Source organism: Eleutherodactylus coqui, chromosome 7, assembly GCF_035609145.1.
Source record: "Eleutherodactylus coqui strain aEleCoq1 chromosome 7, aEleCoq1.hap1, whole genome shotgun sequence".
Taxonomy (NCBI): domain Eukaryota; kingdom Metazoa; phylum Chordata; class Amphibia; order Anura; family Eleutherodactylidae; genus Eleutherodactylus; species Eleutherodactylus coqui.
In genome coordinates, this window is record NC_089843.1 from 11,705,862 (window position 1) to 11,723,025 (window position 17,164).

Below are 17,164 nucleotides of genomic sequence, written 5' to 3' on the forward strand. Positions count from 1 at the left end.
CTTGAAATGGGGGTCATTGAGGAATCCACAAGTGGATGGTCAAGCCCCATAGTTTTAGTGCCGAAACCGTCAGGGGAATGGCACTTTTGCAATGATTACCGGAAGCTTAATGAAGTTTTCGAATCTGATGCGTACCCAATGCCCCGGGTTGACGAGCTGATTGGCAGACTCGACTCAGCCCGGTATATGACTACACTAGACCTCACAAAAGGGTACTGGCAGATTCCCCTGTCGGCCGACGCAAAAGAAAAGACGGCTTTTTCTACCCCAGAAGGGTGTTTTCAGTATGTGACCATGCCTTTTGGACTAAAAGGAGCCCCCGCAACATTCCAGAGGGTGATGGACAAAATCCTAGCTCCCCATAAGAAGTACGCAGCAGCGTATTTAGACGACATCATAATATTTAGCGGGACTGGGCAAGCCACCTCAGCAAGGTTCAGACAATATTAGACTCCCTCAGGAGGGTGGGGTTCACGATAAACCCCCAAAAATGTGCAGTGGGAATGGAAGAGGTCAAATACCTGGGCTACACAGTGGGTAGGGGGCTAGTTAAACCCCAAATTAATAAAGTGGAAGCCATTCAGGACTGGCCACGACCCCTAACAAAAAAACAGGTGCGGGTGTTTTTAGGTATAGTCGGCTATTACCGATGCTTCGTCCCAAATTTTGCCACGATTGCAGCCCCGCTGGCAGAGCTTACCAAGGGGAACAGGTCGGTAATGGTGCAGTGGACACCAAAAGCGGAACATGCGTTTGAACAGCTAAAACGTGTATTGTGTCGACAGCCCATATTGATAGCTGCCGACTTTTCAAAAGAGTTCATAGTCCAGACGGACGCGTCGGAAGTAGGGCTGGGGGCCGTATTGTCCCAAGAGATTAATGGAGAAGAGCATCCCGTGCTGTTCTTAAGCAGAAAAATGTCCCCTTATGAAAAAAATTACGCCATAGTTGAGAAGGAAGGGTTAGCAGTAAAATGGGCATTAGACTCCCTAAGGTACTACCTCCTGGGCAGGAAATTTAAACTAATCTCAGACCATGCTCCCTTGAAGTGGATGTATAAAAATAAAGGGAATAATGCCAGGGTGACAAGATGGTTCTTAACATTACAAGAATTTGACTTTGAGGTGGAACATAGGCCGGGAAAATTACATGGTAATGCAGATGCCCTGTCTAGGATTTACTGTGCAGTTGCAGTTGGTGTCCAGCCGGATGGCTTGGGGCAGAGGGGGGAGGTATGTAACAGGGTAAGAGGAATGGTCTGGAGTGGAAAGTATGTGTCACAGAGGTTATTAGCCTCTGTGAGGTAGTCTGGTCCTCTTTCACTCCAGGCCAGATCTTACCACCTGTCCAGCCTGCCATTTAAGGAGACAGGTGGAAGGTAGAGGGAGGTGTGTGTGCGCCTGGGAGATACAGGCTGCAAGTACTCTGTGACTTCCACTGCGAACAGAGAGAGGCGCTGTGGACGAGGCGCTACCTGGTTGCAGCAGGACCCCTGGAGGGGATTCGCCTGCCCTTGGACTAGAGCCTGAGAGATTGAAAGCAGAAGGACCAGCTGCGCTCTGGACATCCACAGGTCTGTACACCTCTATGGACCTGTATGCCTCCTCAGCTGAGGAGTTACCTGGACTGAGGAGGGTTAAAGCTGAACAGAGACTTTTTGTTGCTATCATTTACCATTTATCTGGAGACCCAGTTATTTATATTCCTGTTAAAGACTGGGTAAATTAACCAAAAGAAAAGAAAAGTGACGGTTTGGAGCCAATGAGACCACTACACATTCCTCGTGACGTGACCAAAGAGTATAAGACCCTATGTAATCTGTAATAAAGCGCGCAGTTATTTCCCCGTATGAGGAACTATACCAGACCTCCGTGTGTGGTGTTTCTTCTTTACCGCCGGCAACGGGGCATTGGAGTGGGCCTGATTGGTGCTGTACGCAGAATTTCCCTGACAATATAAGTTTTCATTAATGGTCAAGATACTAGAGGTTCTGTCCAGGTTGCCGCTTTTGTGATTTTAAATGGAAACCCTAACAGGACCCCTGGACTGGGTCTGAACAGGCTCTAACTTTCTTGCTTTACCAACTGTTACTGCAAAAATGCTGGTGATAGGAAACAGGAGGACTTAGGTGTTTAGGGGGTCCAAGTGGTGGCAATGCAACACTTGACAGCTATCCTATCAATCAGTTATAAATGTATTTTGTGGTAAATTCATTTTAAGCAAGAAACATCAGTTGAGACATTTCCTGTTTTCTCAGTTACAGAGATTTATAAGGAAAGTTAATTATAGAGATCACAGAGGACGCAATATCTTATTCAATAAGAATGGAGAATTGTCCTCTCCATTAGATTTCTATAACTTAAAAATTACCAAGGCTGAATCTCCGAGGACATTCATAAATCTCTTTGGATTTGCTGATGACAATGAAATACACAGTCTACATATTGATAAAAAAGGAATACTATGGAAGACAAGTGAAGTAATTTTTCATCATTGTTCACTTTGATATCTGTATTTATTGTAAAGTAAGATTACATCAGCCGAAAGAGTGGAGAAGGGAGTTCAAGGCTCTGGGGCGTCCTTCCTCTACCACAAGAGGTCTGGATGGTGACTAAGGCCGGGTCAGCACTGCCACTGGAATAATGATCTTGGTTTGTACTGCAGCACGAATGGTTATGGGGTCATAGTAGCTTTATCAGCACAAACTGGCTGTAAACTCTGTAACTTTCATAGCTTGGTTCAGGCAGGCCGGGTCTATGCTAGGTCAATATCTCTCAGCTTAAAACTGCGCCCAGTATGTGGCTGCATACGTCAGACTTTGTGCCTAAAACTGTAAAGATGGATCGGCCCTGCCATTAAATCAGGATTGATTATATCCCCAGGTCCGCTCACCCCTTTCGTGAGTAATCAGGATGCAGCAGCTTTCTTAAGGGGCACCTCACTAATAGCTGGGATGACGGATTCAGTTCCCAGGATTTGGGACATTATGACAGGACATTGAAGACCGTGCAGGAGTTACTGGATGAAAGAGATCCCCCAGCCGGAGCATGGTACCAGTACCTGCAATTATGCCAGTATGTTAGATCTGTGGGTAGCTTACAGCAATTGGGGAGGACAATTACGACCGTCGAGAAGATTTGTAGGTCAAATTCCGACCTCCCAATAACCATTTCCTCAATGTATAAACTACTATTAAAGATCGACACATTGGGTGGAAATATAACTCTGGAGCAGACCTGGGAAAGAGAGCTAGGGATAGATTTATCAGCAGAGGCGTGGGGGAAGGCCTATGTCTTGACTCACAAGATGAACATCTCCAGCAGACTTCAGGAGCTTAACTATAAGATCTTGACCTGATGGTACAGGACTCCGATGGGACTAGACAGAATATACCCCCGGTATTCGGATCTACAGCCCTATCAGGCTCGTGACAATAACTAAATCTTTCAGAGAGCAGGTAACTGGTCCATTGCCGAAATCCATGTCCAATCCTCAGGGGCTATAAAGTCTCTAAAACATTGTCCAGATCACATACCTGGGTTCCAGCCCTACACACAGAGTCTGGAGTAAGTCAATCAGCCATAGGCTGATGCTCAGCAGTCAGAAGCTGGGAAGTGAACATTAGCTGGACTGGGCTCAAGGCTTCAGATGTAATCTGTCAGCATTGCTTTCCATTTTTTCTCCCATAGAGCATTGCTACTGTTGACTCGTAGGGATCAGCTTCCTTTCATGCCAAGTGCAGCCTCTATACATGCCGCTGCACACCTTACACCAGTCTGCTCTTATCCCGGAAACTGGTCTAGGATGGTGGTCCAGAGCTGGCCAAACCCAAGTCCACTCCCAGCTCTTAAAGCCATATGTTTATAACTATAACATGGTGTACCAATAGCACACACCCCTTATATATGTATGTAGGTTTGTGTTTCTGTGTAATATGTATAAATATTTATGTAAGTGTGTTTAATGTGCATGTACACTATGTGTGTGTAATGCATGTATACGTCTGTGCTTTATGTGTGTATCGTATAGCAGTACTATATATGTATGTGTATAGCAGTATTACCTATGTATGAGGTGAAGTGGTACTATTTACAGAGGTAGCAGCCATTAATGTGGAACACTATTCATATACTTAACATTAGAACCGCCACACTGTATACATAGTGTAGAATGCTATGGGGCAGTGGGTTAGTAGCACAGCACACCAGCTACTTAGGTGACAGCTGCTGTATCCCTATGTTTGTGATATAGTACCTCTGTGTATGAACAGTAAGATCAAATTTGTATCTGAGTCCTTCGTCTGCAACTGAAAACACATTTTTAACATGTTTTATAACTTTGCATTATCAACATAAAAGGTATAAAACCCCTTCAGCTATGATGAAAAGCTCCATGAATAACAATAATAACACACTTACTATTAGCTGCAGCATCTCTATTCTGCTTCTCTCTCACTTTATTCCTCTTCCTCCTCCTCACTCCATAAACCTCTATAAGCAGCATGTAATTTGATTCTTCAGTAAGGTAACAAATACAATCCATCTTGGGGACCAAGATAGACTTTATCAGTTTTTCAGAGTAAGGTCACAGTCAGACGATCGTGTTTTAGGTCCGTGGCAAATGAATGCTTCTAAAAGAATCAATGGCTTCTTATAAATGCATTCATATTGATTTCTGCAAAGTTGTTGAACTGACAGTAACCATATAAATTGTTTTCCAATAAGATCCCACAATCTCGATGTTCTGCAATGTGTCCTCCTGGATACAGGAAAGCTTACACTAATCATTCCCATGTCTGCTGCCATGATTGTGTCCAGTGCTCTGCGGAAGAAATATCCAATGTTACAGGTAGGATGTGATTAGAATTGTGATGCTAACAGTGTCGGATGAGTTTCTTCAGAGCCACAATGGAATTAGGGGAATTAGAAGCTTGGGAGCAGAGTAGTATAGTCGGAACATGTCCCGCTAGAAGGATGTTAGTTGGTGGAGGGTTTCCATAAGAGAATATCTATTGGGGACGGTTTGATATTAGTTAAGCAGATTTTATTCATTTGCTCTATTACTTGTAACCAAAAAGGTGTAACCCTAGGGCATTCCTACCAAATGTACAGCAGAGAGATACCACTGAGGCTACAGCAGCTGGAGTCTTAAGTTTTAATTTGGCTCTGGCTAGCAGGGGTTTTACACTATCTCGTGAGGAGCTTAACTCCTTAATGCTCCATGACGTACATTTACATCCTGCAGCGTCGGGGTATGTATGAAGAGAGATCACAGGAAGGCCTCTCTTCATACAGCGCAGGCGTTAGCTGTTTATTACAGCTGACACCCCTGGGCAATAGCTGCAATCAGCTGTGCGGCTGATCAGTGCTATTAACCTTTTAACTGCTGCACTTGTGGGATGGCTTAATAGACTGTCTGCCAGATTGCAGTATGACTATAGCATTAAATCATAATTCAGGAGCGATCAAAGAATCGTTAGTTGTGGTTGCCTTGGGTAACTAAAAAAAGTAAAAATAATATCAATAAAGTTTTACTAATTGCAAAAAAATGAAAAAAGGAATAAACGTTTAAATCATTCCAATTTTGCCATATCTATAATTTAAAAAAAATGTAAATCATAAAAGAAAAATATATATTTGGTATCGCTGCATCCCTAATTGTCTGATCTATCAAAGTAGTGCATTTTTACCCCGCACGGTAAAAAATAAAAAACACCAGAGAGGCACTTTTTTTGGTCACCCTGTCTCCCAGAAAAAATGCAATAAAAAGCGTTCATAAAGTCGTATGTATTTTGAAATGGTACTAATGTAAATAACAGGAGGTCTTGCAAAAAATGAGCCCTCACACAACTATGTCGACGGAATAATAAAAAAGTTATTGCGTGCAGAAGATGGTGGCAGAATTTAAAAAAAAAATTTAAATGACTGAAAAAAAATAAAAGTAGTAAAGGAAAAAAACAAACAAAAAAAACTATACAAGTCTGGTATCATAATAACCGTACTGACCCATAGACCCATAGAATGAAGTTATGTCCTGTTTTTGGAACTGCTATTGGTACTGTATACAGTGTATATAAAATAGATGGTAATATATATGTAAATGTCAAGTTTTTCCAGCCCATTAAAAAGCAAAAAGGTATAGTGAAATTCTGTAACTGGTGGTGTGTTTTCTTTTTAATGAACAAAAGGTAATTGAGTTTATATAATGAAAACAAAGGTTTGGTACGGTGTTAGCCACTAGAGCAAAATGTGATTGTTCCCAGCATGAGAAACCACCTAATCTTGTAGATATGATACCTTTTATATAACATGGAGGGATATAAAAGGAGAGTGTTGGTGTTACGTTCATGTGGGTAAGAAAGAACCCGGGCCCACACGAACGTGACCCAGATTGATAGAGAACACCAGGTGAACTACCACAAATTAGTACCTCTGCCTATCTTCAACTAGGGTTAGTGACACAGACCTACCTGAGCAGGACATCACCCCAATAAAGGGCAGCCCAGCGGTCTTCAGATCTGGGCCCTTGCTGCTCCTAGGATCTCATGCACCCTGGATAGGACACATAAACATGCCACCACCGACAGAGACAACTGGACAGGATAAGATGACACACAGAGCCATAATCACACCATACAGCAGCAAACACTAGTAGCAGATGTTAAAACTATAAACGCCAGGTATTAGTTGATATTTTGATCAAAATATGGAAACTTGCAGGCCACTTCCTGGCTCCTGGCTATACCACTATACGCTACGGTAACCAGGAGTCCAGGGACACAACCAAACAAATGCAAAACACAAACCTTTCTTGCAACCACAGCACATAAAACCTGCTCACACCACACAGAGAGAGAGAGAGAGAGAGAATAAGAACAGAGAAAGATGACAACACCCACACCTGGGAAGACAGCTGACCACACCCACATCTAGGAAGACAGCTGACCACACCCACACCTGGGAAGACAGCTTTATGTGTTCTGACCTATAGTGATTGGCTGACTGGAGACACACTCACACCCAGCCCGCACAATCCCCACACCCGAGCAGGAAAGCTGCAGATCGTGTGTAGTACCACAGATCCCAGGAGACAGACAGTTGATTCATCAAGGAAATTGAATTGTCAGGACAGAAGTGTTTAATTCATCTTGAAGTTTGAGAATTTGCCTAAGTGTTTAAAGATTTCTCAGGTTGCAGGGAAGGCTTTTTCAGTATTTGCCGTTAGTATTAGAAGATTGTCTGCAAAAGCTGCTGTGCTGTGGGTACTTTTTTCTACTTTTAAGCCGATTATATTGGGGCACTGTCTGAATTTTTGGAGAATAAATAAAGTAGGGGGAGACTTGGCAACCCTGTCTAGTTCCATTTTTGATTATGAAAGGTTTTGACAAGGTGCTATTGACCTGTACTCTAGCAGAAGACTGTGAATAGAGGGAAAAGATGGCTAGGATTAGTTGTATTGGGAACCCAAATTTATACAGGGCATCTCTTATGTAGTTCCAGTTAACCCCATCAAAGGCTTTTCAGCATCAGGGCTTAGGAGAACAAGTGGGATCTTGTTATGTCTGGTGTAATGTATTGTTAATATTATACAAGAAGTGTTGAACTTCCCCTCTCTATTTGGAACAAAATCCCACCTGATCAGCTGTATGAGTTTCAAAGAGGGAGAGTGAGGGGAGAAAAAGGGATACTTTTCCCAATAGCTATGGACACTCCTCTTCAGAAAAAGGTATGGGCGCTATGAAACTATTTTGAATATTTATGTGTGGGTAGGTTTGGTATGTGATTGTGTCTGAACTCTACTTCCTGGAGGAACACTATGTCTGACTGAAGTTTTTTTTTTAATAAGGTAAATAATTGGTTTATTTTTTAAGGAGTATTTAATCCTTGAACATTTAAGGAGGTACATTTGATGTTAACCATACTTATAGTTGTATGAGAGTAATGAGCTTAAGGGGTCCTTGCAGGGCTACAGTTTTATGTGGACACAAACTATTTACAAAATATGCCTTTATCAGTGACAGCTTAATATGTGAGACAGTATTCAATTAGATATAGTAACTAGAGATGAGCGAGCACCAAAATGCTCGGGTGCTCGTTACTCGAGACGAAATTTTCGCGATGCTCGAGGGTTCGTTTCGAGTAACGGACCCCATTGAAGTCAATGGGCGACTCGAGCATTTTTGTATATCGCCGATGCTCGCTAAGGTTTTCATTTGTGAAAATCGGGGCAATTCAAGAAAGTGATGGGAATGACACAGAAACGGATAGGGCAGGCAAGGGGCTACATGTTGGGCTGCATATGAAGTTCACAGGTCCCACTATTAAGCCACAATAGCAGCAAGAGTGGGCCCCCCCCCCCAACAACTTTTACATCTGAAAAGCCCTCATTAGCAATGCATACCTTAGCTAAGCACCACACTACCTCCAACAAAGCACAATCACTGCCGGCATGACACTCCGTTGCCACTTCTCTGGGTTACATGCTGCCAAATCCCCCCCCCCATGACCCAGTGTCCACAGCGCACACCAAACTGTCCCTGCCCAGCCTTCAGCTGCCCTCATGCCACGCCACCCTCATGTCTATTTATAAGTGCGTCTGCCAGAGGAAAAGCAGGCACACACTGCAGAGGGTTGGCACGGCTAGGCAGCGACCCTCTTTAAAAGTGGCGGGGCGATAGCCCACAATGCTGTACAGAAGCAATGAGAAATCCAATCCTGTGCCACCTCCATCTGGAGCTGCACACGTGGGCATAGCAATGGGGAACCTATGTGCCACACACTATTCATTCTGTCAAGGTGTCTGCATGCCCCAGTCAGACCGCGGTTTTTTATAAATAGTCACAGGCAGGTACAACTCCGCAATGGGAATTCCGTGTGCACCCACAGCATGGGTGGCTCCCTGGAACCCACCCGCTGTACATAAATGTATCCCATTGCAGTGCCCTGGGCAGCAGAGCTAACGTCAGATGAAATGCAGGTGGGCTTCGGCCCACACTGCATGCCCCAGTCAGACTGGAGTTCTTTAGAAGTGGACACAGATGCATTTACAACTCCCTGTGGACCCACAGCATGGGTGGGTGCCAGGAAGCCATCGGCGGTACATAAAAATATCCCATTGCATTGCCCATCACAGCTGAGGTAATAATGTCATGTTTAATGCAGGTGGGCTTCGGCCCACACTGCATGCCCCAGTCAGACTGGGGTTCTTTAGAAGTGGACACAGATGCATTTACAACTCCCTGTGGACCCACAGCATGGGTGGGTGCCAGGAACCCACCGGCGGTACATAAAAATATCCCATTGCATTGCCCATCACAGCTGAGGTAATAATGTCATGTTTAATGCAGGTGGGCTTCGGCCCACACTGCATGCCCCAGTCAGACTGGGGTTCTTTAGAAGTGGACACAGATGCATTTACAACTCCCTGTGGACACACAGCATGGGTGGCTCCCTGGAACCCACCGGCGGTACATAAATACATCCCATTGCAGTGCCCAACACAGCTGATGTAACGTCAGCTGTAATGCAGGTGGGCTAAAAATTAATTTGATTACACTGTAGGCGAGGGCCCACAAAAATTGCTGTATCAACAGTACTAATGTACATCAGAAAAATTGCCCATGCCCAACCAAGAGGGCAGGTGAAACCCATTAATCCCTTTGGTTAATGTGGCTTAATTGGTAACTAGGCCAGGAGGCAGCCCAGTTAAAATAAAAATTGGTTCAGGTGAAAGTTTCAACGCTTTAATGAGCATTGAAACGTATAAAAATTGTTTAGAAAAATTATATAACTGAGCCTTGTGGGCCTAAGAAAAATTGCCTGTTCGGCGTGATTATGTGAGGTTTCAGGAGAAGGAGCAGGAGGAGGAGGAGGAATATTATACACAGATTGATGAATCGAAAAGCTCCCCTTTTTGATGGGGATACAGAACGATGCTTCCATCCGCGGGTGCAGCCTACGTATTGCTTAGGTTTCGCTGCTGTCCACTGGTGGAGAAGACAAGTCTGGGGAAATCCAGGCTTTGTTCATCTAAGCCTGTCGGCACTGTCGGTTGACAGGCGGGTATGCTTATCTGTGATGATTCCCCCAGCTGCACTAAACACCCTCTCTGACAAGACGCTAGCCGCAGGACAAGCAAGCACCTCCAGGGCATACAGCGCGAGTTCAGGCCACGTGTCCAGCTTTGACACCCAGTAGTTGTAGGGGGCAGAGGCGTCACGGAGGACGGTCGTGCGATCAGCTACGTACTCCCTCACCATCCTTTTACAGTGCTCCCGCCGACTCAGCCGTGACTGGGGAGCGGTGACACAGTCTTGCTGGGGAGTCATAAAGCAGTCAAGGGCCTTAAAGAGTGTTGCCCTGCCTGTGCTGTACATGCTGCCTGATCTCCGCACATCCCCTGCTACCTGGCCCTCGGACCTGCGCCTTCGGCCACTAGCGCTGTCGTATGGGAATTTTACCATCAGTTTGTCCGCCAGGGTCCTGTGGTATAGCAACACTCTCGAACCCCTTTCCTCTTCGGGTATGAGAGTGGAAAGGTTCTCCTTATACCGTGGGTCAAGCAGTGTGTACACCCAGTAATCCGTAGTGGCCAGAATGCGTGTAACGCGAGGGTCACGAGAAAGGCATCCTAACATGAAGTCAGCCATGTGTGCCAGGGTACCTGTACGCAACACATGACTGTCCTCACTAGGAAGATCACTTTCAGGATCCTCCTCCTCCTCCTCCGGCCATACACGCTGAAAGGATGACAGGCCAGCAGCATGTGTACCCTCACCAGTGGGCCAAGCTGTCTCTTCCCCCTCCTCCTCATCTTCCTCCTCCTCCTCCTCCTCACCACGCTGAGATATAGACAGGAGGGTGCTCTGACTATCCAGCGACATACTGTCTTCCCCCGGCTCTGTTTCCGAGCGCAAAGCGTCTGCCTTTATGCTTTGCAGGGAACTTCTCAAGAGGCATAGCAGAGGAATGGTGACACTAATGATTGCAGCATCGCCGCTCACCACCTGGGTAGACTCCTCAAACTTTCCAAGGACCTGGCAGATGTCTGCCAACCAGGCCCACTCTTCGGAAAATTATTGAGGCTGACTCCCACTGCGCCGCCCATGTTGGAGTTGGTATTCCACTATAGCTCTACGCTGCTGTGGTACCAATCTACAAAAAAGGGAGCAAAAGTGAGCCTGGTAACTACAGGCCAGTAAGTCTCACTTCAGTAACGGGAAAAATTTTCGAGGGGATTCTGAGAGACGCCATCGATGAGTACCTCAAGGAGATTAAGGGAATAACTCCTCACCAGCATGGATTCATGAAGGGTCGCTCATGTCAGACAAATCTGATCAGTTTCTACGATGAAGTAAGCTCTAAGCTGGACCAGGGAGAATCTATTGATCTTGTATATCTGGACTTCTCTAAAGCCTTTGACACCGTGCCACATAATAGGCTAATATACAAAATGAGGCAGCTCGGACTGGGCGAAAACGTGTGTAAGTGGGTTAAAAATTGGCTCAACGATAGAAAGCAGAGGGTGGTAATAAATGGTTCGTACTCTGATTGGACCACAGTCGCTAGCGGGGTGCCACAGGGTTCAGTATTAGGCCCCACTCTGTTCAACATATTTATTAATGACTTGATAGAGGGGCTGCACAGCAAAATATCAATATTTGCAGATGACACAAAATTATACAATGTAATTAATGCAACGGAGGACAATATGTGGCTACAAACGGACCTGGATAAGCTGGGGGCTTGGGCAGAAAAATGGCAAATGAAGTTCAATGTTGAAAAATGTAAGACTATGCACATGGGCAGGAGGAACGGATGTCACGAATATTCACTTAATGGGGTACCACTAGGGAAAAGTGATATGGAAAAGGATCTGGGGGTATTAGTGGATAATAGACTAAACTGGAGTAACCAATGCCAGTCAGCCGCTGCAAAGGCAAATAAAGTCTTGGGGTGCATCAAAAGAGGAATAGGGGCGAAGGACGAGAACATCATCCTCCCACTATATAAGGCACTTGTCAGACCTCACATGGAATACTGCGTACAATTCTGGACACCGGTGCTCAGGAAAGATGTCACAGTGCTTGAGGGGGTTCAAAGAAGAGCGACTAAACTAATACATGGAATGACGGGACTGGAATACCCAGAGAGGCTATCCAAATTGGGACTATTTACTCTAGAAAAAAGAAGGTTAAGAGGCGACCAAATAACCATGTATAAGTACATGAGGGGACAACATATGGATCTCTCCCGCGATCTGTTTACACCCAGGACCTCGACGGTAACAAGAGGACATCCGCTACGATTAGAGGAAAGTAGGTTTCATCACCAACACAGAAAGGGGTTCTTTACTGTAAGAGCAGTTAGACTGTGGAACTCTCTACCGGAGGAAGTGGTGATGGCAAAATCCATAAAGGAGTTTAAAAGGGGACTTGATGTCTTTCTGGAGAAGAAGGATATTACAGGATATAAATATTAGGTTAAGTGTCAATCCTGGAATATAGGCAGGTAGGAACTATTAGGGGTTGATCCAGGGAACAGTCTGATTGCCACTAGGGAGTCGGGAAGGAATTTTTTCCCCAAAAGGGCTAATTGACTTCTGGCCTTGGGGTTTTTTGCCTTCCTCTGGATCAACACAGTAGGATAGACAGGCTGGACTAGATGGACAATGTCTTCATTCGGCCTTACATACTATGTTACTATGTTACTATGCTCATAGAGCCTGGCCAACATGTGGAGCGTAGAGTTCCACCGTGTGGGCACGTCGCACAGCAGTCGGTGCACTGGCAGATTAAACCGATGTTGCAGGGTGCGCAGGGTGGCAGCGTCCGTGTGGGACTTGCGGAAATTTGCGCAGATCCGGCGCACCTTTCCGAGCAGGTCTGACAATCGTGGGTAGCTTTTTAGAAAGCGCTGAACCACCAAATAAAGACGTGGGCCAGGCATGGCACGTGTGTGAGGCTGCCAAACTGCAGAGCCGCCACCAGGTTACAGCCGTTGTCACACACGACCATGCCCGGTTGGAGGCTCAGCGGCGCAAGCCAGCGGTCGGTCTGCTCTGTCAGACCCTGCAGCAGTTCGTGGGCCGTGTACCTCTTATCTCCTAAGCTGAGTAGTTTCAGCACGGCCTGCTGACACTTGCCCACCGCTGTGCTGCCACGACGCGCGACACCGACTGCTGGCGTCGTGCTTCTGCTGCTGACACATCTTGATTGCGAGACAGAGGTTGCCTTGGAGGAGGAGGAGGAGGAGCGTGGTTTACTGGAGGAAGCATACACCGCCGCAGATACCAGCACCGAGCTGTGGCCCGCAATTCTAGGGGTGGGTAGGACGTGAGCGGTCCCAGGCTCTGACTCTGTCCCAGCCTCCACTAAATTCACCCAATGTGCCGTCAGGGAGATATAGTGGCCCTGCCCGCCTGTGCTTGTCCACGTGTCCGTTGTTAAGTGGACCTTGGCAGTAACCGCGTTGGTGAGGGCGCGTACAATGTTGCGGGAGACGTGGTCGTGCAGGGCTGGGACGGCACATCGGGAAAAATAGTGGCGACTGGGAACTGAGTAGCGCGGGGCCGCTGCCGCCATCATACTTTTGAAGGACTCCGTTTCCACAACCCTATACGGCAGCATCTCCAGGCTGATAAATTTGGCTACGTGCACGTTTAACGCTTGAGCGTGCGGGTGCGTGGCGGCGTACTTGCGCTTACGCTCAAACACTTGCGCTAGCGACGGCTGGACGCTGCGCTGAGAGACATTGGTGGGTGGGGCCGAGGACAGCGGAGGTGAGGGTGTGGGTGCAGGCCCGGAGACGGTAGTGCCTGTGTCCTCAGAGCGGGGTTGGATCTCAGTGGCAGGTTGGGGCACAGGGGGAGAGGCAGCGGTGCAAACCGGAGGCGGTGAACAGCCTTCGTCCCACCTTGTGGGGTGCTTGGCCATCATATGTCTGCGCATGCTGGTGGTGGTGAGGCTGGAGGTGGTGGCTCCCCGGCTGATCTTGGCGCGACAAAGGTTGCACACCACTGTTCGTCGGTCGTCTGCACTCAGTGAAAAACTGCCAGACCTTTGAGCACCTTGGCCTCTGCAGGGTGGCATGGCGCGAGGGGGTGCTTTGGGAAACAGTTGGTGGATTATTCGGTCTGGCCCTGCCTCTACCCGTGGCCACCGCACTGCCTCTTGCAACCTGCCCTGCTGCTGCCCTTGCCTCCCCCTCTGAAGACCTATCCTCAGTAGGCGTAGCAAACCAGGTGGGGTCAGTCACCTCCTTGTCGTGCTGCTCTTCCTCAGAATCCTCAGTGCGCTCCTCCCTCGGGCTTAATGCCCTAACTACTACCTCACTGATAGACAACTGTGTCTCATCGTCATCGGCCTCCTCACCCACTGAAAGGTCTTGAGACAGTTGCTGGAAGTCCCCAGCCTCATCCCCCGGTCCCCAGGAACTTTCCAATGGTTGGGCATCAGTCACAATAAACTCCTCTGGTGGGAGAGGAACCACTGCTGCCCAATCTGAGCAGGGGCCCGAGAACAGTTCCTGGGAGTCTGCCCGCTCCTCAGAATGTCTCATTTTCATGGAGTGAGGAGGCTGGCAGGAAGGAGGAGCAGCAGCCAGAGGATTCTGAGTTGCAGCAGTGGACGGCGCAGAACTGTGGGTGGACGATAGGTTGCTGGAAGCACTTTCTGCCATCCACGACAGGACCTGCTCACACTGCCCATTTTCTAATAAAGGTCTACCGCGTGGACCCATTAAATGTGCTATGAATGTGGGGACGCCAGAAACGTGCCTCTCTCCTAATCCCGCAGCAGTCGGTTGCGATACACCTGGATCAGGAGCTCGGCCTGTGCCCACACCCGGACTAGGGCCTCCGCGTCCTCGGCCACGCCCACGTCCTCTAGGCCTACCCCTACCCCTCTGCATGCTGTATTACCAGTAATGCAGAAACAGAACGCTGTAATTAAATGTGCGGCTTATTGGCCTGTGGTTGGAGGCTGACTTCGCTTACGGAACGCCAGGAAATAATTTGGCGCACGCCTGCTGTAACACTTAGCTGCCTGAGTATTTATTTGTAGAACTACTACACCCAGCACACACGGACCTAGAACACTGAGCACAGTGACAGGCAGGCCAAATAGATTTTTTGCCCAATATTTTTTTGAAAAGGCCAACTGCGTATATTCAGTCAATAATATATGTCTTCTGGCCCTGGAGTGTGTGACAGAACTAAAGAGTGTCACACTGTTATTAACTGCAACAGAGTGGTGATTTCAGAGCCAGGAAATAATTTGGCGCACGCCTGCTGTAACACTTAGCTGCTGCGTATGATTTTGTGGAAGTACTACACCCAGCACACACAGACCCAGAACACTGAGCAGCACAGTGACAGGCAGGCCAAATAGATTTTTTGCCCAATATTTTTTTGCAAAAGGCCAACTGCGTATATTCAGTCAATAATATATGTCTTCTGGCCCTGCCTACACAATTCTGTCCCTGGAGTATTACTGCAGGGCGCAATGCTCTGCACGGCCGATATACCAAAAAAAAAAAAATGTGCAACACTGCAAAAAGCAGTCTCCACAGTACTGCACACGGTTAGATGTGGCCCTAAGAAGGACCGTTGGGGTTCTTGAAGCCAACACTAACTCCTAACACTCTCCCTATAGCAGCTCCGGCACCAACAGCACTGTCCCTCAGCTATGTCACAACGCATCTGAGGCGAGCCGCGGGAGGGGCCGATTTTTATACTCGGTTGACACCTGATCTCGCCAGCCACTCACTGCAGGGGGGTGGTATAGGGCTTGAACGTCGCAGGGGTAAGTTGTAATGCCTTCCCTGTCTTTCTATTGGCCAGAAAAGTGCGCTAACGTCTCAGAGATGAAAGTGAAAGTAACTCGAACATCGCGTGGTACTCGTTACGAGTAACGAGCATCTTGAACACGCTAATACTCGAACGAGTATCAAGCTCGGACGAGTACATTCGCTCATCTCTAATAGTGACAAGTGATTGTGATGATGTGATTGGATGAAACTAGTATTTGGAGGAGAGTATGAGACCTTGCAAGTAACATTCATCTGTTTGTGTGAAGTGGGGGGCGCTGGATGTGTCCCATGGGGAATTCATAAACTACAGGGATATGGAGATATTGTTAAATGTAGTGTGGAAATGCTACAAATTAAAAACTAAGTATCGGGACAAAGTATCACGTAGATAAATTTAGTCAAACATAGTCACGTTTAGTGTGTAAGGTGAGGTGAAGGTGTTTTTGCGTGTGTGGCAGGGGTTGGAGGGATTAAGAAACTGAGTCACCCTCGCATGCCATCTCCAGTTTGTGTGTTCATTTAATTTCTTTGAAAGGAAGGGATTATGTACATAAGTGTACGAGGGGAAGCAGCTTAGAAATTCAGCAAAAACAGATAATGACAAATGGTATGTTATGTGTTTAAGCATTTTCTTGAGACATTTAATTCATTGTCCAGGCAATGAAGACAGAAATTGAAAGTCTTGACAACCCGAGTCTCAGTCTAGTCAATGATGGAAAAACGGTTGGTGCTCTCGACGACTAGAAGAGTCGCCTATCACTCAAAGGTGATTTTGCAAAGGCATCTAAGGGACCTGAGGCATTATATCAGTAAAATGAACACAATGCATATGCTTATTTGCTCTTGGGTGGTTTGGTCTTCAATTGCATTTTCTAATCCTCCAGATGGGGGAGTGGTAGAAGTTTGTTACTAAGCAGGACAGGTAACCACAATTGCATTCCAATTGGGGGGTTGCCTAACATCTCCCAGTCTCTCCAGAGATCTTCTGGAGATCCAATTACAATTTACTGGCCTTTTTTAGAAGCTGCTAGGCCAAAGGGAAAGAGCCATCTAACAGAAAGCTTTATAGAGCATAAGCTGTCTGTGAGAGATGTTAAGGTGTTTTGTTTAGCCAGTCTACTTGGCGCTATGTCTTGAGAATTTAAATTGTTTTGAATCGCTATGCTGGATAATGTAGTGATGTGCATTATCTGGGTCTTTTGCCTTGTGGCTGATTTGTTTTACATTGTGCTTTGTTCTATAGGACTGAAGAGTCTTGTAAGCCTATCAGGCAATCTTTGATTTGTGCACCTGGAAGACAGCACAACTCTTGTGAGGTATCAGTTCTGCAGACAGCGGCCTCTGTTCCTCTCAGT